The following is a 22,004-nucleotide window of genomic DNA, read 5'->3' as shown; positions in this document are numbered from 1 at the left end:
CTGGGCCATGCTGCATTTGTCTGAAGCACTGGCTTCTGTTTGTTTTTTAATTGGTCAGACAGGGAAATTTTTGTTCAGATGGGGTAAAAAGACCCTCAATCAATCAATCGTAATTATTGAGCACTTAGTGTCTCCAGTGCACAATGCTAAGTGCTTGGGAGAGTACAATATAACAGAATTGGTAGACACAACCCCTGCTCACAATGAGCTTGCAGTCTAAGGGGGATACAGATGGTAATATAGATAAATAAATGACAGATATGTACATAAGGGCCGTGGGACTGTGGGAAGAGTCAATTAAAGGGTACAGATCCAATGCAAAGACAACACAGAAGGGAGTGGGAGAAGAAGAAATGAGGGCTTAGTCAGGGAAAGTCTCTTGGAGGAGATGTGCTTTTAATAAGACTTTGAAGGTGGGGAGAGTGATCATCTGTCGGATATGAAGAGGGAGGATGTTCCAGGCCAGATGCAGGAAGTGGGCAAGAGGTCGGCGGCGAGATAGACGAGATTGAGGTACAGCGAGTAGGTTGTCATTAGAGGAGTTAAGTGTGCGGAATGGGTTGTAGTAGAAAATCAGGGAGATAAAGTAGGAGGGGGCAAAGTGATGGAGTACTTTAAAGATGATGGTGAGGAATTTCCATTTGCTGGGGCATTGAATGGGCAACCACTGAAGGTTCTTGAGGAGTGGGGAAACGTGGACTGAACCTTTTTGTAGAAAAATGATCCAGGAAGCAGAGTGAAGTATGAACTAGAGTGGGGAGAGACAGGAGGCAGGGAGCTCAGTAAGGAGACTGACACCTCCTTAAACACTAACCTCAAAGCACTAACCCTCAGCACTAAGTATGGCCAAATGGGTGTTATATTAATTACAATATTAGACACTTTGTATGTAACAAAGCACTGTGCTAAATACTGAAAGAGATACAGATAATAGTTTTGGACGCAGTCCCTGTCCCACATGGGGCTCACAATCTGAGGTGGGGCAGGTAGGGATCTCATCTCCATTTTATGGATGAGGAAACTGAGTTTCAGAGTGGTAACCTCACTTGCCCAAGGTCACACAGCAGATCAGTGGCAGAGGTGGGATTAGGACCCAGGTAATAATAATAATAACAATAATAATAATAATAACAGCAACAGTATTTATTAGCACTCTATGCCAAGCACTGGGATAAAGACAAAATAATCTCTTTGGCTACAGACCCTATGCAACATGGGTCTGAGATGGACAGACTACCCCCATTTTACAGATGAGGAAACTGGAGCCCAGAGAGGTTAAGTGACTGACTTGAGGACACATAGCAGGCAAGAAGCGAGGCAAATCCTATAAACCAGTTGTCCTGCCTCTCAGTTCCATGGTCTTTCCATTAGGCCACACTGACTCTTCCGTCCGGAGAAAAAGGAAACGCAATGCATTTGTTGTCTCCATTTGGGTTGGTTGAGAGAGTGTGGATGGTTCAGTGCAAGTGAACTCCAATACCGCACAAACAACTCAAAAGCCTGTCCTGCTGATGGAAGGCCAGATTTCCTTCTCCCACCATGTCTAACATAAAATCTTGTGCAAACAACAGGCTGAGGAAATAGCAGGGCCCCTTGGCAGCCTCAGTGTCCAGGTTGGTGTCTAAGGATTATCCCATCTGCTGATGGGGGCACATATGTTTGTACCTTCAGATTGCCCCGAGTGACCCATGCATACCTGGATGAGATCTGGCCAGCTCTGAATATGTGGAGAGACTGTGGGCAAGAAACGTGTCTACCAACTCTTGCATCGCACTCTCCCAAGTGCTTAGTACAGTGTTCTGCACAGAGTAAGCACTCAATAAATACCATTGAGCGGTGGATTGAGACTATTAGCTCGAGGCCAGTCCCGGAGATCCATCAATCAGTGAATCAATGGTATTTATTGAGTGCTTTCTGTATGAAGAGCACTGTATGGAGCATTGGGCCTGTTGATGCTGTCCAGCTGCCTCCATCACCCTGAGAACTGAATTAAGGACAGTGGGCTTGGGCTGCAGCAGAAAGGATTAAGGTTAGACTTGGTCAAAGGAAGCAAGATGGTGAAATCCCCCTCCTGTTAAACACGGCTGGAATCTCATCTCTCTGGATCGGGTCCTGCCTGGAAACAGGGGTTTGGACGAAATGAATTTTTGAGGTGGGGTCTGGCCCTGGGATTCCAGAAGAATTTTGAACTCGGACTCTTAAATGTTACTGGAGATTTTAACACAAATCAAGAATTTTAGGGTCTCTAAGAAATGTTGACCAGCCTGTTGACAGGCAAGAAATCTAATAGGCCTTTAAAAATAATAATAATAGTAATAATAATAACAATTATTGTTATGATACTTGTTAAATGCTTATTATGTGCCAATCACTGTACACTAGAGTAGATGCAAGATAATCAAGTTGGATACAGTCCCTGTTCCACCTCGGGCTCACAATCTAACTAGGAAGGAGAAAAGGCATTAAATTTCCATTTTACAGATGAGAAAACTGAGGCACAGAGAAGTGAAGAGAAGCAGTTTGGCCTAGTGGAAAAAGCATGGGCCTGTGAGTCAAAGGACCTGGGTTCTAATCCCGGCTCTACCACTTACCTGCTGTGTGATCTTGGGCAAGTTACCTAACTTCTCTGTGCCTCAGTTTTCTCATCTGCAAAATGGGGATTCAATGCTTGTCCTCCTTCCTACTTAGACTGAGAGCCCTAGGGGGGTCTGATTATCCTGTATCTATCCCAGCCCTTAGAATAGTGCTTGACACAGAATAAGCGTTTAACGAATACCACAATTATTATTATAATCCCTGTTTAGACTGTACGCTCATTTTGGGCAGGGGACGTGTCCACCAACTCTGTTGTATTGTACTTTCTCAGCTGTTTAGTACAGTGTTCTTTACTTAGTAAGTGCTCAATAAATACCATTGGTGATGATGATGGTGATGATGATTATGTGACTTGCCCAAGGGCACACAGCACACATGTGGCAGAGCCTGGATTAGAATAATAATAATAATGATAACTGTGGAATCCAGATCCTCTGACTTGCAAGCCCCTGCTCTTTCCACTAGGCCACACTGCTTCCTGCGCTTCCTCAAGTAAACGCTCAACTGATTCCGAGGCTGTGGGATGGGCAACTGGGGGCTCCTTCTTTCCATAGCAGGGGTCTCAGCGTGCCCAGACTCCCCCCTGGGCCACCTGTAGAACAAGGACCCCCAGAAAGCTGCTCTCCTAAAGCTTCTGCCTCAGCCCAGTGGGCAGGGACAAGGAAGATTCCGTGGAGAATTCCTTCCCCGGTGGAATGTGGGGTTCAATGCCAGGATATCCTAACCGGGCTTCCCAGCTTGAGGTGGCAACTGCAGGGCCAAGGAGAGAATGACCCAGAAAGTCCTCTCAGCAGCCTGGGGTAAGGGACAGTGAACGGTTGAGGGGGAACGGAATCCTGGAGACTTTCCCCAAGACCTAACTCATCTTCACCAGTTCCCAGAGTGCCTGAGCCACCCCCAATTCTCAGGCAGGGAAACCGAGGCCCAGTGCGGGGGTTGGAGAAGCTCAGGCCACCCTGTACGTCAGGCGGGGAGCTGGAAATAGCAGCCGTTTTGCCTCCCTTCCTCCAACCCTCTCCTGGATCCAAGGCTGGGAGTCCCGGGCTTCTGGCTGAGCACAGTTCCACAGACGGGCATCTATTCCTGTCTCGAGGGCGGGAGGGGGAGTTGCAGGACTTGGTAACAAACTCACGAACAGCCCTTTGGGGGCTCCCCTCCCCGGAAGCTAGGTTGCACAGAAGCAGTCGTGGCCTAGAGGAAAGAGTCCTCTTTCCTCTTTCCTGGGCCTGGAGTCACCACTTGTAATAATAATAATAATAATAATAATGGTATTTATTAAGCACTTACTATGTGCAAAGCACTGTTCTAAGCTCTGGGGGAGATACAAGGTGATTAGGTTGTCCCACGGGGGGCTCACAGTCTTACTCCCCATTTTACAGATGAGGGAACTGAGGCCCAGTGAAGTTAAGTGACTTACCCAAAGTCACACAGCTGACAAGTGGCAGAGCCGGAATTTGAACCCATGACCTCTGCCTCCAAAGCCCAGGCTCTTGTCTGCTGTGACTTTGGGCCAGTCACTCCCCCTCTCTGGGACTCAGTTTCTTCTTCCATAAAATGGGGATTCGATTCCTGGTCTCCCTCTGCCAAAGACTGCCCTATGCGGGACAAGGACTGTAGCTGATCTGATTATATTGTTTCTCCCCCAGCAATCAATACAGTGCTTGGCACATAGAAAGCAGCCTAACAAATGCCACTTACAGGCCCAGTCAAGGGGGATGATTTGGGGGCCAACTCCCTGAAACTCATCATCCCCCTGGGGTCAGAGAGGTTCCGACCAGAGGCTGGGCCAGGTGCTAGGTCAGGGGCTGGGGGGAGAGTGGGCCAGGAAGTGGGACAAGGGTCAGCCAGGAGCTGGAGGTCTGTTCTCCCTATCCATGGACTCTCCCCAACAAGCTCGTACCCCTGGAAAACTCCCCACTGTGGATGGTTGGAGTTGGCTGGAGAAAAGAGAGTGGTCCTTCTGCTTGGGGAGGTGGACATCCTAAGCCCACCCTCTCCTCTTCCCCCTCCCTCCTCTTCCTCCCTCCTCTTCCTACCTCTTCTTCCTCATCCTCCCTCCTCTTCTTCCCTCCTCTTCCTCATCATCCAGCCCATTTTCCACTCTGCTCTGCTGCCACCTAGTGGCCATTCCTGGGATTGGGACTTGCGTCCTCTCCCGGGAAAAACCTGGAAGCGGGAAGCGCCGGGCCCTCGTTTTCCCAGGCAGAGAGTATTTGTTGAGGCGCTTACAATGTGCCAGGCACTGTACTAAGCTCGGGTTGGACACAGCCCCTGCCCCACGTGAGGCTCACAGCCTTAATCCCCATTTTACAGATGAGGGAACTGAGGCACAGAGAAGTGAAGTGATGGGCCCAAGGCCACATAGAAGACAAGTGTCAGAGACAGGATTAGAACTCATGACCTTCTGACTCCCAGGTTCGTGCTCTATCCAGTATGCCATGATGCTTCTCCGGTCCGTTGGTGGCCTCTTGTTGGTTTCACGGGATGGAGGATGGTTTCGGGGTAGAGGCCAGAGGGAGGCATCCATTGCGAAGCAGTGTTTTATCAATCTCCCCAGCCCCTCCCCAATTTCCAGCTAACTCTCCTTCCCTTTTTGTATTTTTTAGTGGTATTCGTTAAGCGCTAACTACATTTCCAGGCACTATACTAAGCGCTGGGTAGAATCAAGATAATCTGGCAGGGCACAGTCCATATATCCCACACGGGGCTCACAGTCTTAATCCCTATTTACAAATGAAGTAGTTGAGGCACAGAGAAGTTAAGTGTCTTGCTCAAGGTCACAAAGCAGAAAGTGGCAAAGATAGGATTAGAACTCAGGCCCTTCTGACCCCCAGGCCTGTGCTGCTTCCTCTAGACCACGCTGCTTCTCTGGATTCCCTTCATAGACTTTGGGCTCTATTTTTTTCTGGATTTTCCAACAGGCCCCCTACCCTGCAGTCCTCCCGCTCCCCGACTCAATAGGCAGGTTTCTAAGATGCCGTTGCACACATCCTCCCAGCTAGGGTGGCTACTGCTGTTCTGTTCAGTGTGACCTTTCCCGGAATAAAAGGTTTGTCTCCCAGAGTTCTCCTCCAGCCGGAGAAGTTTGTATGGGTTGTATGGACTCCAGGGGTCTGGACTAGCCCTCCTGCCCGCTCTTGACTCACACAGCAGCTCTGGGGATTCGGTGTGGGCTCGAGTGGGGCCAGAGCACATTCTTGACAGGAGAGGATGCGGGGGAGTGAATGTATCTGTTTGTGAGCCGGAACCACTGTACAGTTGAGTGATAAGTGTACTTGACATGGACATGGCTGAGGATAACCCAGCTTTGTAAATAAATCCAAAACATTGACCAGACCATCAAAAAGTGCTTATTGCCAGGAGGCCCTGTGATGCTACGCTAAGTTAAATTGGCATTCTTTGCTCCTCACCTGGCATACGTGATTGACTGTCCCTACCTGAGCAGGTGTTCAGGAGTCTGTGGATTTGTCGGTGAGAGCTCGGGCCTTTGAAGGTTGCCCTTGGTCGGTATAGAGGCTTCAGAGGTTTCAGGGAAACCAGTCTCGGCTCCTGGAATGAGAGAGCGTATCTCCTCTCGCGCCTGGGTGGCCATTCCAGCCAGCAAGCCCAGAGGTTTGCTAATGGATTCCAGATGCCTCATTAGTCCAGATGCTGTAGGTCATTTGGATTTGAGGAGACAAGGGTACATGGCGGGAGCATGCTACCTGGGAAGCCAAATGGAAATTGGTTGGTCTTGGATAGGGGCTAGAGGAAGGCTGGGAGATGGGAGGGTGGAAATGGAGGGCCCTTGGCTACCTCAGTCAAGCAGCATGGCCTAGTGGAAAGAGCACAGGCCTGGGACTCAGTGGACCTGGGTTCTAATTCTGGCTCCGCCAAGTACTTGCTGTGTGACCTTGAGTAAGTCATGTATCCTCTCTATGCCCCAGCTTCCTCATCTACAAAATGGGGATTCAATACCTGTTCTCCCACCTACTTAGGCTTTGAGCCCCATGTGGAACCTACATTTATTCATTCATTCATTCATTCAATCGTATTTATTGAGCGCTTACTGTGTACAGAGCACTGTACTAAGCGCTTGGGAAGTACAAGTTGGCAACATATAGAGACGGTCCCTACCCAACAGTGGGCTCACAGTCTAGAAGGGGGAACAGTGCAGTGTTTGGCACATAGATAAGCGCTTAACAAATACCAACCACCATCACCACTATCTCAGGGTCTGGTGATAGTCTCCCATCAAGAAAACTGGACCCATGCTCACTAGACGGACTGTAAGCTCCTTAAGGGCAGGAATCAACTCTACCTGCTCTCTTGTCCTCTCCCAATGACTTAGTTCAGTGCTCTACACTTCCTAAGCGCCCAATAGATGTATCCATTGACCTGATATTAGTGCCAGTGTTTTATGCGATGGTGTTCACGTGCTCTCATCCCTGCCAGTGGTGTTCTTACTGGGGCACAGAGTGAAACAAGGAAGTTGTCAGGAAGGGGTGCAGCATATCGCAAAGTGCATGCAAAGGCCTTTTGCATGCGGGACGCATGTACAGCCCAAGTGTCCACAGCATAGCGTGCCGGAGCTCCGTGGTCCAGTGGGCAACGAGTCACCTTGGGAGCCACTCTCATCTGTAATGCCTGCATTAAGCCGGTTATTTTTCAGGATCCCTACTGGGCCTGTCCACCTGGCGGAACACCCTGGACAGCTCTTCAGTCAGAACTCTGCACCTCCTGCGGTAAAGCTCCATTAGGCATTTGGCTACTCTGATTCCCAAACTCTTTCCACTCACCTCCCAGGCCTCCGTTGGCTTCCCAGATTTGCTACATCATCATTTTCCTTTCCCAGTGGAATTACGGCCCACAGGGTGGTCCAGCCTTCCCTAACCCAGTTGTGACCTAGTTTGCGAACTAAGGAGTTGGCCAGTGATTACTGGGAGCCGACGATGTTGTCCTGACTCTAAGAGAGCACCGTCTGCTGATGCCTCCCCTCCGGGACCAGAGAAGGCCGAGCCCCAGAGTTCGGCTCACAGCCCGGTGAACGGCAAGGATTTTACCTAGCCTACTTAGCCTGTGAGCCTCATGTGGGGCAGGTACCGTGTCCAACCTGATTAACTTGTATCTATCCCAGTGTGTAGAACAGTGATTGGCAATCAATTAATCAATCATATTTATTGAGTGCTTACTGTGTGCAGGGCACTGTACTAAATGCTTGGGAGAGTTCGACAGACACATTCTCTGCCCATAACGAGCTTAGCACTCAACTATCGATCAATCATATTTATTGAGTGCTTACCTTGGGTAGAACACCGTACTAAGCGCTTTGAGGAGTACACTATAACCGAGTTGGTAGACAGGCTCCCTGCCCACAAGGAATTTAACAAACACCAGAATTATTATTATTATCAAGTGTTGTCGAGTCGTTTCCGATTCACAGCGACTCTATGGATACATTTTCTCCAGAACGTCCTGTCTTCTGCCAAAATACGAGAATAATAATCTGGGTTGGGGATAACATCAGATGCATCATTTTGCCCTTCGAGTGATCTTAGTGTCCGGAGTCTGGACACTGAGGTGGAATGGGAACTCCCTCGGTTGGACAAGGGTCTCAAGACCAGAATTCTGGTCTCTTCCTGGGTCTCATTCCGGCCTGGCTATTTTCGACGCTGAGCTCTCTCTCTTTCTCTCCCACCCATCTCCTCCCACGCCAACATCGCTCTGCTGAGCATGGGTGGGCAGTACTGCCCGCTGGAGTAGCCAGACCTGGGGGAGGAGAGGAGGTCCTATCCTCCTCAGAACAGAGGCTTCCCCTCTATCTCGGTTGCCCACCCTGGAGTGTCTCTGCCGCTTCCCGCTTCTCTCTGCGGGCTTGGCTCTCTGGTGACTATCCAGAACAGAGCAGTTGAGGGCCCCAAAGCCACAGGGGAGTGGAGTCTTACAGTAAATAATAATCATGATAATAATAATTTTGGCATTTGTTAAGCGCTTACTATTTGCCAAGCACTGTTTTAAGCACTGGGGTAGATGTAAGGTAGTCAGATTGGACACAGTCCATGTCCCTCATGGGGTTCACAATCTTTATCTCCATTTTAATAATTTATTTTATTTTGTTAGTATGCTTGGTTTTGTTCTCTGTCTCCCCCTTTCAGACTGTGAGCCCACTGTTGGGTAGGGACTGTCTCTGTATGTTGCCAATTTGTACTTCCCAAGCGCTTAGTACAGTGCTCTGCACATAGTAAGTGCTCAATAAATACGATTGATGATGATGATGATGATGATGAATAATGATAATTCTGGTATTTGTTAAGCGCTTATATGTGCCAAACACTGTTCTAAGCGCTGGGTTAGATACAAGGTAATCAGATTGTCCCACGTGGGGCTCACAGTCTCAATCCCCATTTTACAGATGAGGTAACTGAGGCACAGAGAAGTGAAGTGACTTGCCCCAGGTCACACAGCAAACATGTGGTGGAGCCGGGATTAGAACCCATGACCTCTGACTCCTAGGCCTGTGCTTTTTCTACTAGGCCATGCTGCTTGTCCCAGGTTATTTCTCTCCATCCTTTAACCTTCCCATCAATGGTATTAATTGAGTGCTTACTATGTGCAGAGCACTATACTAAGTGTTTGGAAGAGTACAATGCAACAGAATTAGCAGACATGGTCCCTGCCCATAACGAGCTTACAGTCTTAACCTTCTTGTCTGGGCTGGGGTGGGGGGCCTGGAAAGCAACATGACCTAGTTAATATAATAATAATAATAATCATAGCATTTGTTAAGCACTTACTATGTGCAAAGCACTGTTCTAAGTGCTGGGGAGGTAACAAGGTAATCAGGTTGTCCCACGGGGGGCTCACAGTCTTAACCCCCATTTTACAGATGAGGTAATTGGGGCACAGAGAAGTTAACTGACTTGCCCAAAGTCACACAGCTGACAGTTGGCGGAGCCGGGATTTGAACCCATGACCCCTGACTCCAAAGCCCGGGCTCTTTCCACTGAGCCTAGTAAGAAGCAGTGTGGTCAGAAAGAACACGAGTCTAGGAGTCAGAGGCCTCGGGTTCTAATCCCGGCTCTGCCACTTGTCTACTGTGTGACCTCTGGCAAGTCACTTCACTCCTCTGTGCCTCAGTTACCTCAGTGGTAAAACGGGGATTAAATCCTCCTCCCTCTGCTATTGACTGTAAGCCCCCTGTGGGACAGGGAATGTGTGTCCATTCTGATTATCTTGGGTCTACCCCAGCGTTTTAATACAGCGTCTGACTCATAATAAGCACTTATTAGGTACCATTTAATTTTTTTTAAAAAAAAGAAACAAACTGCCTGCTTCAGCTGCCTTGATGGCTGTCCTGTGAAATGGGGACCAGGGAAACCTGGAACAGAGGGTAGACAAAGCCCTGGGGAAGATGGGTTTCTCAGTGGGGCAGTCCTCTCTAGTGACAGTGTGTGTGATGGGGACAGGGGAGCTGATGTGGGGGAGGTTGAAGGGTTGAGGCTCATAAGAACTGAGAAAAGTCTGGCCTTTCCCTCTCATCCTATGGCACAGGTAGGAGATCCAAGGTCCAGGAACACCCTCCCTCTTGGGAGTTAGCAATGAGATGGTGCCCTGCCTTTATTTTGTTAATATGTTTGGTTTTTTTCTTTGTCTCCCCCTTCTAGACTGTGAGCCCACTGTTGGGTAGGGACTGTCTCTATATGTTGCCAACTTGTACTTCCCAAGTGCTTAGTACAGTGCTCTGCACACAGTAAGCGCTCAATAAATATGATTGATTGATTGATTTAGGCCCTCTGCTTCTCTGGGCCTTGGTTCTGGGGAGGTCCAGAGAGGGGCATCCCATTTGCCAGAGAGCAAGGGATGGCATCTGAGGTTGGCCCTGGCCCAGGTGGGTAGACTCTCCCCTGGCCACCACCACCATCCACAGTTCCAAGCAGGCAGGGAAGCAGGTAGGGAGGCATGGCTCAGTGGATACAGCACGGGCCACTTGTCTTCTGTGTAATAATAATAATAATAATAATAATAATAATAATAATAATAATAATGTTGGTATTTGTTAAGTGCTTACTATGTGCTGTGCACTGTTCTAAGCACTAGGGTACATACAGGGTAATCAGGTTGTCCCACGTAGGGCTCACAGTCTCAGTCCCCATTTTATAGATGAGGTAACCAAGGCACCTAGAAGTGACTTGCCCAAACTTGCACAGTTGACAAGTGGTGGAGGCAGGATTAGAACCCACGACCTCTGACTCCTAAACCCGGGCTCTTTCCACTAAGCCACGGGCAAATCACTTCACTTCTCTGGGCCTCAGTTTCCTCATGGGGATTGAGACTGTGAACCCCTTGTGGGACAGGGACTTGGGTCCAACCTGATTTGCTTGAACCCACCCCAGTGCTTAGTACAGTGCCTGGCACATAGTAAGTGCTTAAGAAGTGTCATAATTACTATTTATTATTAGGGAGGCAGGCAGGGAAGCAAGGAGACGAAGGAAGGAAGGGAGCCAGGTAGAAAGGCAGAGAGGCAGGTAGGGAGAGAGGGAGGGAGGCCTCTAAGCCCAGAGGGAGGGGAAAAGTTCTGGGGGGGGAACCCTGGCATATGCCCCCACCCCCGCCGCCATCCACCACCCCTGAGCCACGGAGAAGCAGCGTGGCTCAGTGGAAAGAGCCCGGGCTTTGGAGTCAGAAGTCGTGGGTTCAAATCCCGTTCCGCCAATTGTCAGCTGTGTGACTTTGGGCAAGTCACAACTTCTCTGGGCCTCAGTTCCCTCATCTGTAAAACGGGGATTAAGACTGTGAGCCCCCCGTGGGACAGTCTGATCACCCTGTATCCCCCCAGCGCTTAGAACAGTGCTTTGCACATAGTAATCGCTTAACAAACACCATCATTATTATTATTACCCCTTTTCCTCTTGGTGCCAGAAGAGCAGGAGGAGGGGAGGACAGGACGGGAGGGGAGGAGGGTAGGGAGCCCCTAATCGATCGATGGGAGATTCCGGGTCACTCTGTGCCCAAAGTGGGGTCCCCAGCCCCCCGGGGACAGAGCGCAGGGCTCGGGAAGCCCCTTGCCTTGCTGCCCACTGCCACCCCCTTATTCTTGGACGTTTTCAGCCGGATTTGGGGGGGGCTTAGTGGGGGGAGGGTTCCTCTCCATCTCTATCGCCGCCCCCGCCGTTCATCTCCTTGACAACGGCCCCCCTACCCCATCCCCGGGTCTGGGAGGAGCCGGCGGCGGGCCCTGGGGGTCCGGAGAGAGGAGGCCCCTCCCCGGGCCCGGCCCCCGCCCCTTTTCCCCGGCAGAGCTCCCGCAGCCCCGGCAGAGCGCGCTGCCGCTCCCGGAGCCGGCCCGGGGGCCGGGGCGGTGCGGGCCGGTGCGGGCCGGTGCCGTGCGGGGCGGGGGACCGGTGCGGGGGGCCGGAGCCACGGTGGAGGCGGCGGCCGCAGCCCCAGGATGCCCTCCGGCCGGCCGCCGCTGCGGCCCCCTCGGGGCGGGACCCCGGCCCGGTGTCCGGGGGCGGGTCCGGGGGGCCGTCCGGGGGGCGCCCCGGGGGTCCCCGAGCCGGCGGGGCCCTGAGGACGGGGACGGGGCGGCGGCGCGGGCCGGACATGCCCGCCCGGGACCGGCCGCGCCCGGAGGACACGCACAGGTGAGCGCCCACACCCCCGCCCGCGGCCCTCCACCCCCCGGGGACCCGCCCCAAACCCTCCCCGCCGCAGCTCCGGCCCCGGGGATGCCGGCAGGGGAGACCCCCGGGGTCCCTCCCCACTCCAGCTCCATCCTTGGGGATGCTGGATGGAGAGACCCCCGGGGTCCGGCCCCCTCCCCACTCCAGCTCCATCCTTGGGGATGCTGGATGGAGAGACCCCCGGGGTCCGTCCCCCTCCCCACTCCAGCTCCATCCTTGGGGATGTTGGTTGGAAAGACCCCCCTGGGTCCGTCCCCCTCCCCAGTCCAGCTCCATCCGCGGGGATGCTGGTTGGAGAGACCCCCGGGGTCCGTCCCCCTCCCCAGTCCAGCTCCACCCGCGGGGATGTTGGTTGGAGAGACCCCCGGGGTCCGTCCCCCTCCCCCTCCAGCTCTATCCACGGGGATGCTGGTTGGAGAGACCCCCTGGCTCCGTCCCCCTCCCCACTCCAGCTCCATCCTTGGAGATGTTGGTTGGAGAGACCCCCGGGGTCCCTCCCCCTCCCCAGTCCAGCTCCATCCTTGGGGATGCTGGGATGGGAGACCCCCGGGGTCCCTCCTCAGTCCAGCTCCCTTCGCGGGGATGCTGGGCGGGGAGACCCCCGGGGTCCCTCCCCAGTCCAGCCCCGGCCGCGGAGATGCTGGGGCGGGGCGGGGAGAGCCCGGGGGGCTTCCGGGAGGAGGGCGCAAGGACCGGCAGGACTCGCCTCTGCCCCTTTCCCCTTCCCCCGTCCCGCTCCCTCCGGACCCCCAGGAAAGCTCCGGGCTCGGGGGGCGGGGGCGGGGCGGGAGGGACCCCCCATCCCCCGCCATGGGAAGAGAGGCGGCAGCCCACCAACCCCTCTCTTCTGCAGCGCTTCGAGTCTCTCTTTTCCTGCCTCCATCCCTGCCCCCAGCCCCCCACCCCACTCCAGGGCCTCTTCCATCCCCTCCCCCAAAGCCCACCCCCTTTCCTGGCAGCCCCCCACCCCGGGCCCATCTTGTGCCCCCCCCCCCAACCGAGAGCCGGTTGGCTTGGGGGTCGCCGAGAGCCGGCCACGTGCAAGGCGTTGTACCGAGGTAGGGGCGCCGCTCTCCCCCCCGCCCCCGTCCGCCCTCCGCCCTCGGGTTTTGGGGTCCCCCGGGCCCAGCGTGCGCGGGCCCCACCCGCCGCCTCCCCCCGACCTGAGGGCCCCCTCCCCGCCCGCCCCGTCCCGCCTTTCATTCCCTGATCTTCGCTCAGCGCCAGCTTTGACGCTTACTACGCGGGGAAAACCCAGGGCCCTGCCCGGTGGCTTTGCCCTCCAAACCACCACCTTGCCCGTCTCCCTGGCCGCTCTCTGGGAGAAACCGTGCGCACACACACACACACACACACACACACACACACACACACACACACACACACACACACACACACACACACCCCAGCCCCTCTGCCCTGGGAGAGGGGGGCGTTAGGAGAGAAGGAGGTCAGTGACGCTGGAGGTTAAGCGCTTAGTATAGTGCTCTGCACACAGTAAGCGCTCAACAGCTGCGATTGAATGAATGAATGGAGGTGGGAGGGGGTCAGGGCCCACCCTGCCGCCCACCCAGCTCCATCGGGGGGACCGGGGGTGGACGGGCGGCCGGACACCTGGGTCCCTTCCCTGCTGAAGCGCTTAGTCCAGCGCTCCGCACCCAGTGAGCGCTCGATCAATTGGATCGAGTGAATGAATGTGGCTGATGCTGGGAGGCTTTGGTCTGGGGCGGAGCGCTCCTGCTCCCTCCTAACCCGGCCTCCAGCCTCTAGCCTCCGACCTCCAGCCTCCAGCCTCCAACCTCCAGGCTCCAACCACCAGCCTCCAGCTGCGGGGAGCGTCGTCTTTTAGCACTAAAAGGAGGGCGGCGTGGGTGTGTGTGTGTGTGTGTGTGTGTGTGTGTGTGTGTGTGTGTGTGTGTGTGTGTGTGTGTGTGTGTGTGTGTGTGTCCGTCCCCCCCATCACCGCAGCCCCCAGGCCCCCGGGGCTCTCGGTGCCCCCAGTCGGGGGGGGGTCGGCTTGGCTCCCGCGGATGGCGCCCGTCTGGTGAGTGGGGGGCTGGAGGGGTTTTGGGGGGTCCAGGGGGAGCAGGGCAGGGATGGGGGGAAGGGGCGCCGCCGTGGAGGGGAGCCAGGGGACCCAGGAGAGCCTGGAGGGCCGGACCCGTCGAGGATGGGGTGGGAGGTGGGGTCTGGGGGCGCTGCCCCTTTCCATTGTCTTCCCGGCGGAGGAGCCGGGCCGCGGGGCTCCCGCAGGGGGAAGGGGCTCAGCGGAGGAGGCGGCCCGGGGGTCTTCTCCAAACCCCCTCCCCCAGCCCCACTGGCAGGGGCTCCCTGGGTCCGGGGCGCCGAGGGGGGGAGGGAAGGGTGCGTGGAAAGAAGGAAGGGAAGGGAAAAGGGAGGGATGGAAGGACGGACGGAGAGAAGAATGGAAGGGACGGAGGGAGGGGGGAAGGAAGGGGAGGGATGGAAGGGAGGGAAAGAAGAATGGGGAGAAAGGAGGGAGGGATCGAGAGGAAGGGAGAGATGGGGAGGACGGAGAGAAGGGAGGGACGGATAGGGGAAGCGTGGAGAGAAGGAAGGCAGAGATGTGGGGAGGATGGAGAGAAGGAAGGGAGGGATGCTGAAGGATGGGGAGCAGGGAGGGAGGGATGGGGGAAGGATGGAGAGAAGGGAGGGAAGGATAGGGGAAGGATGGAGAGAGGGAAGAGAGGGATGGGGGAAGGATGGAAAGAAAGAAGGGAGAGATTCATTCATTCTTTCAATCGTTATTGAGCGCTTACTGTGTGCAGAGCACTGTACTAAGGAAGGGAGGGATGCGGAGAGGATGGAGAGAAGGGAGAGAGGGATGGGGGAAGGATGGAGAGAAGGGAGAGAGGGATGCGGAGAGGATGGAGAGAAGGGAGAGAGGGATGGGGGAAGGATGGAGAGAAGGAAGGGAGGGATAGGGGAAGGTTAGAGAGAAGGAAGGGAAGGATGGAGGGAGAGAGAGAGAAGACTAGGGGAGGTAGGGGTGGAAGGAGGGAGAGAGGCAAGGACGCAGGTAGAGGGACAGAGACCCTCCCAGCGTCCATCGGCCCGGGTCCTCCTGCCTCACGGGCTCCTGCTGGAGGAGGATTTGATGGCCGGAGCTCGGACCCCGCTCTCTGCCCGGGGCAGCGAGGGGCAGGGAGAGGCGAGGCCGGGATCCGCGAGGGGCTAGGGTTAAGAGAGCCCGGCGAGGGGAAGGGAGGGGGTTCAAGGGCTCCCGGGAGTCTTGCGGGAGACTTCCAAGAGGAACACCCCGATCACGACCTCAGAGGGTCCGGCTGGACATAATAATAATAATAATAATAATAATAATAATAATAACAATAGTGATGGTATTTGTTAAACGCTTACTATATGCCAAGCACTGTTCTAAACTCTGGGCTAGATGAAAGGTAATCAGATATTGTCCCACGTGGGGCTCACAGTCTTAATCCCCATTTTACTGATGAGGTAACTGAGGCACAGAGAATAATAATAATAGTATGTGTTAAGCGCTTATTATGTGCCAAGCACTGTTCTAAGTGCTGGGGTAGATACAAGGTAATCAGGTTGCTCCACACGGGGCTCAAAGTTTTAATCCCCATCTTACAGATGAGGTAATTGAGGCCCAGAGAAGTTGAGTAGTAATAATGTTAGTATTTGTTAAGCGCTTACTATGTGACAACCACTGTTCTAAGCGCTGGGGTAGATACAAGGTGATCAGGTTGCCCCACGTGGGGCTCAGTCTTCATCCCCATTTTACAGATGAGGTAACTGAGGCACGGAGAAGTTAAGTGACTTTCCCAAGGTCACACAGCTGACAAGTGGCGGAGCTGGGGTTTGAACTCGTGACCTCTGACTCCCAAACCCGTGCTCTTTCCACTGAGCCATGCTGCTTCTCTATAAGTGAACCTGCCCAAAGTCACACAGCTGACAAGTGGCAGAGCCGGGATTAGAACCCACAACCTCCGACTCCCAAACCTAAACCACGCCGCTTCTCGAGACTAATAACCTTCCATCCCTCCTCCCCACCTCCCCCTTCCCCGACCCCCTCCCCCACAACTCCTAGCGAGTCCCAGCAGGGCAGGACAGGAACAGTAACGGTTTAATGGGAAGTAGGATTTACACCTAGGAGGAGTAATAAGCAGGACAGAACCCAGGTCTGAATGTATCACCCCCGGATGACGAAGGAGCTGGTACTGCTTCACGTTGGTGGCACGGGGAGGTTGGACTCCCACCGCTCAAAAGGTCATCTGGTTCAGTCCCCCGCCTGATGGAGTGGGGAGGGATACTTAGGCTGGCCAAGCTGCCAAGATAGTACCGAGAACTCCATCCCCTCCCCAGCCCAGTTGGGGTAGGGGAGACCAGACTATGCCCTGGTCCCCCATCAGAGGTGGTCTGACTGCTGTTTTCAATTTGCTGAGGAGGTTTGATGTTTTCTCTGGTCTAAGCTCCTGTGTTCTGATCTCAATAGATGTCCTCGCCTATCTTTATTGCAGACCAAATCACCCAGCACGCTTCCATCTTCCATTCCCCTTCTACATCCCAGGCCTTGGAAGGGCCACTTCTTATACAATGTTCAACCAACTTTTTTCATTGACCTTATCATCCTTAATTAATGAACCATGGTACTTGTTAAACATGCGTCAAGCATCATGCCAAGCGCTGGGGTAGATACAAGGGAATCAGGTCAGACATAGACCCTGTTCCCTGTGGGGCTCTCAGTCTAAGAGGGAGGGAAAGAAGGCATTATATCCGTATTTTACAGATGAAACTGAGACCCAAAGAGGTTAAATGACTTTCCCCAAGTCACACCGTGGGCAGTGTGGAGCTAGGGTGAAAACCTGGGGCTTCTGATGCCCAGTCCCATGCTTTTACCATTAGGCCACACTTCCCTCTCTGAATAATTAGCTAAGGGCTTGGAGCATTTGGGCAGGAATAAGCTTGATCACAAAGGAGAAGCACCATAGCCCTTATGAGAACCTTCCCTTGCCATGGTGAGAGGTTGGACTAATAGTACCCAGTGGAATATGGGAGCGGGGAGGTGGGATGGAGCCCAGTAGAGGAGGGAGGTTGGGAATGAGCATGCCCAGCACAGTGGACAGGAAGATGTGACTGAGCAAAGTAGGATGGGGGGTGGGACTGAGAATACCCAATAGAGTGGGTGGGAAGGGGGACTGAGCCCCCCCAGTATATCATAAAATATTTATATATGTTGATGTCAGTCTCCCATCTAGGCTCTAAGCTCATTGTGGGCAGGGAATGTGTCCACCAGCTCTGTTGCATTGTACTCTCACAAGTGCTTAGTACATTACTTTGCACTCAGTAAGCCCTCAGTACAATACTATTGATGATATTGTGGGATTTAGTGCTTACTATGTTTAAAGCACTGTACTTTGCACTGGAGTAGATACGAGCAAAGAGGATTGGACACAGTCCCTGTCCCATGGCAGAATGGGTGGGGATATGGGACTGAGCAAACCCAGCTGAATGGGTGGGAACGTGAGACTGAGCATCCTCAGTAGGGTGAGTGGAGGAGGGGGCACTGAGCCCCCACAGTAGAGTGGGTGGGGAGTTGGGATTAATCAGGCCCAGTAGAGTGGGTGGGAAGGTGCGATTTAGCAGGCCCAGTAGAATGGGTGGGTTGGTGGGATCGAGCATGCCCAGTAAAGTGAGTAGGGAGACAGGACTGAGTGCACTCAATAGAGTGAGCTGAGAGGGAATGGTAGGCCTGGATCACGCCATTTTGGGGCTTCCTCCAGCCCCTGGGGGAAGGCTGCAGCCCCCAGCAGTATGGCAGCTGGGGATCAGTAACATGCCCTCTGTCCTCTCTGCCTCTGCCCTCTGCCTCTATCCTGGCCTGGAATGCCCTCCCTTCCAAATCTGCCAAGCTAGCTCTCTTCCTCCCTTCAAGGCCCTACTGAGAGCTCACCTTCTCCAGGAGGCCTTCCCAGACTGAGCCCCTGTCTTCCTCTCCCCCTCCTCCCCCTCTCCACCCCCCCGCCTTACCTCCTTCCCTTCCCCACAGCACCTGTATATATGCATATATGTCTGTACATATTTATTACTCTATTTATTTTACTTGTACATATCTATTCTATTTATTTTATTTTGTTAATATGTTTTGTTTTGTTCTCTGTCTCCCCCTTCTAGACTGTGAACCCACTGTAGGGTAGGGACTGTCTCTATATGTTGACAACTTGTACTTCCCAAGCGCTTAGTACAGTGCTCTGCACACAGTAAGCGCTCAATAAATACAATTGATTGATTGATCCTCCGCTCCCACCATCTCAAAGGTGAGGTTGGACCCAGATGGACCCCACAGCCCTGGAGCTGGGCTCAGATGGGACCCATCTGACCAACCAAGGAGGTGCTCAAGAAATGCGATGGTTCGATAGATTGATTACTAGTGGCCTCGTGGGAGTGATAATGAGGATAACTTCTGCCTTGGCTGGGCCTGGCATAGTGAAGAAAGGTCATTAATTCATTCATTCAATCGTATTTATTGAGTGCTTACTGTGTGCAGAGCACTGTACTAAGTGCTTGGGAAGTACAAGTTGGCGACATATAAAGATGGTCCCTACCCAACAACGGGCTCACAGCCTAAAAGGGGGAGACAGATACCAAAACAAAACATGTGGATAGGTGTCAAGTCATCAGAATAAATAGGAATAAAGCTAGATGCACATCATTAGCAAAATAAATAGAATAGTAAATAAGTACAAGTAAAACAAATAGAGTAATAAATCTGTACAAACATATATACAGGTGCTGTGGGGAGGGGAAGGAGGTAGGATACGGGGGATGGGGAGGAGGAGAGGAAAAAAGGGGCTCAGTCTGGGAAGGCCTCTTGGAGGAGGTGAGCTCTCAGTAGGGCTCTGAAGGGAGGAAGAGAGCTAGCTTATGTGTGGAGGGACGGCATTCCAGGCCAGGGGGAGGATGTGGGCTGGGGTTCGATGGCGGGACAGGCGAGAACGAGGTACAGTGAGGGAACGAGGTACAGTGAGGTCCCAGTTCCCAGTTCAGTACAGTACAGTTCAGTACAGTAAGGTCCCAGTTCATGCCCAGCCTAGCCCTTATGCTCTGCATCCCACAGGGTCACTGGGGAACAGCGTCCACAATAATACTGAGGCTGGTCCCCTCTGTAGCCTGGTGGTCCTCCAGACAAACTGACAGGGACCCTCCCCCAGGGCCTGGGAGCTCAGTAGCGCCTGAAAATCACTCTTCCCTTGGGGAACAAAATGGAGCTTGGGAGAGAGATCCCCCAAATGCCAAGGAAGGATAGGGACTTGGAGTGGGAGGACGGAAAAGAGAAAGAAGAAAAAAATTAAGAAATGACAGCTCTAAAGAGAACAGAAATGTTTACGAAGCTGCAGCACACAAAAGAGGGTTTAGACTGACTCATAGCTGCCCCAAACGCAGAGCAGTATCTTGGGATTAAGCTATAAAGGGTTGGGTAGGGGGCATGAACCAATCAGTCAATCATCAATCAATCAATTGTATTTATTGAGCAAAGTGCTTGGGAGAGTACAATGTAACAGAGTTGGTAGACCCAATGGGTGTAACTCCCACCCCATTCCCTGGCCTGGGTCCTCAACCCAGGGGAGACTGGCCTTACTTTCTTGAGAAATACAGCAAATTTGGGTGAAAGGAAGCAGTCAAATAGCCACATCCAGCTCTCTCTTGGACACAGTGTAACCTAGTGGAAAAAACACGGTCCAGAGAGTCAGAGGAGCTGGGTTCTAATCCCGGATCTGCCACAAGTCACCAAACTTCTCTGGTCCCCAGTTTCCTCATCTGTAAAAAGGGGATTAAATATCTGTTGTCCCTCCCTCTTAAACTGTGAATTTCACATGATATGGGGACTGTGTCCAATCTGATTTTCTTATATCTACACCAGTGCATAATACGGTGCTTTGTGCGTAGTTAGTGATTAACAAATACTGTTTTTCTTAATGGTGTGTGTGAAATGCTTACTCTGTGTCAAGCACTGTACCAAGTGCTCGGGTGGCTACAAGATAATCAGCTTGTACCCAGTCCCTGCCCCACATGGGGCTCACACTCTTAATCCCCATTTTATAGATGAGGTAACTGAGGCACAGAGAAGTTAAGTGACTTGCCCAAAGTCACACAGCAAGCAACCGGCAGAGCTAGGATTAGAACCCAGGTCCTCTGACTTCAGGCCCATGCTCTTTCCACTAGGCTATGCTGCTTCTCATTACGATTACTGTTATTAATAATAATAGTAGATTACTATTACTATATACTATATATACTGCATATATATATACATATATATATACTGTATATATACTATACTATATACTATATATGCTGCATATATATACATATATATACTGTATATATACTATATAGTATATATACTATATACTATACTATACTATAGTAGATTACTATTATTAATAATAATAGTAATAATAAGAATAATAATAATACTCTGTAGCCATCCTGCCTGGGGCTTTCTGGTCACCGGAAGGACTACGTGCAATTACCCAAAGAGCTCCTTTGGATTATTGGATTCCACCCTACCCTCCAGGCCTCCAGCCCAGGACCAGATGTAGGTAGCCCCCCACAGTAATTTCTAGGGGCATCGAGGTGGCAGGGTTGAGAAGCAGAACTTCTTCTTCTCCTTCTAGTCTGGCCAACGAGGTCCTCAGCAGGCAGCCTTGAGGCCGGGGGCAGGGTGTGGAAGAAAGGCTTCATAGAGCAGTTGCTCCATGAAGCTGAGGTTGATGGGCCCTACACTAGCCTGGAAGCAGGGAGAGAGGGAAAAGTCACTTCCATGATGGTCCAGCCCCATCTTCTGCCCTGCGGGAAGTCTCCCAGAGAGACTCAAACAGGAGGCAAGGCCAGTAGGCTTGACCACTGTCAACACCCTGTCGGCCTCCAGTTGTCTGAGGCGATGGAAGGGAGGGGCCACGTGAGGGGCTGTGAGAAAGGCAGCGGAGGCTGGGCCTGGCCCCTGGGGGTTTCAGGTTGTTGGGTTTTGGAAAGGGTTGGAAGGAAACTGAGCTCTCTGTCGGTAAAACAGTGAAATCCACAAAATGGACAAATGACTCACAGATAAAATAACACAGAAAACTGAGGCTCGCAATTCTACAATTCAGATGTGGGCAAAAGAAGGGGACAAAACTAACATCTTTTCCAGCTTCTGAGTGCCATATCCCCTCCTGCCCATCTCAATTCCGCTGAAACATCCGGGTAAGGGGAAAGCTGGGAAAATGGGAGTTCATTCTCATTGCCTCTTGGGCTCCACGTTACTCATCCAGCCAAGTTCCGGGCCTTCGATCCAGGTTGGAAGTACAAATTTTAGATTTGGACATGGGACACCCCCTCCTTTCCTAAAAAAAAAAAAAGATAATGTCATCTGGCATGAACTCCTTCAAGCAGGTTTGATGCAGATGGAGTGAGCTCCAGGCTGCGAGGTATTAAAAGCCCCTTGTTTGCCAGAATTTTCATACAGCGAGGTATATCTCCTCTGTCCTTGTATGTAATGTAATTGATTTTTGCTGCTTTCCTAGTTTGGATATAGCAGATCCCGTAGCTGGTTATCGATGAGAGCCCTTCTCTAGGATAGTAATTATGCCTATTCTGTAGGACAGTCAAATGGATTGCCGGCAGGGTTATGTTACCGCGGTGTGGTTTGTTTCAGTCACCCTCTTATAGGTGTTTGGGTTTTTCCCTATTTTTCCTAGTTTGGGGAATCCGTGCTCCTTCTTT

General features: G+C 52.5%; 1 protein-coding gene across 4 annotated transcripts in view; it reads left to right on the top strand.

Annotated features, from left to right (window-relative positions):
* Nucleotides 1–22,004, top strand: part of LINGO1 (leucine rich repeat and Ig domain containing 1) — a 157,711-nt gene that overhangs the window by 109,130 nt on the left and 26,577 nt on the right. Inside the window, exon 1 of one of the 4 annotated variants that reach the window (XM_038767561.1) lies at nucleotides 12,129–12,218. The exons of 2 other annotated variants lie outside the window; for them this stretch is intronic. The gene's annotated coding sequence lies outside the window, so the exon portion shown is untranslated. Of the gene's footprint in view, nucleotides 1–12,128; nucleotides 12,219–14,280; nucleotides 14,302–22,004 lie in introns of those variants that run through there. One more of the 4 variants, XM_038767560.1, reaches the window with a different exon arrangement.

Source organism: Tachyglossus aculeatus, chromosome 26, assembly GCF_015852505.1.
Source record: "Tachyglossus aculeatus isolate mTacAcu1 chromosome 26, mTacAcu1.pri, whole genome shotgun sequence".
Taxonomy (NCBI): domain Eukaryota; kingdom Metazoa; phylum Chordata; class Mammalia; order Monotremata; family Tachyglossidae; genus Tachyglossus; species Tachyglossus aculeatus.
Note: the sequence above shows the minus strand (reverse complement) of the source record. Positions and strands in the feature narration are given on the sequence as shown.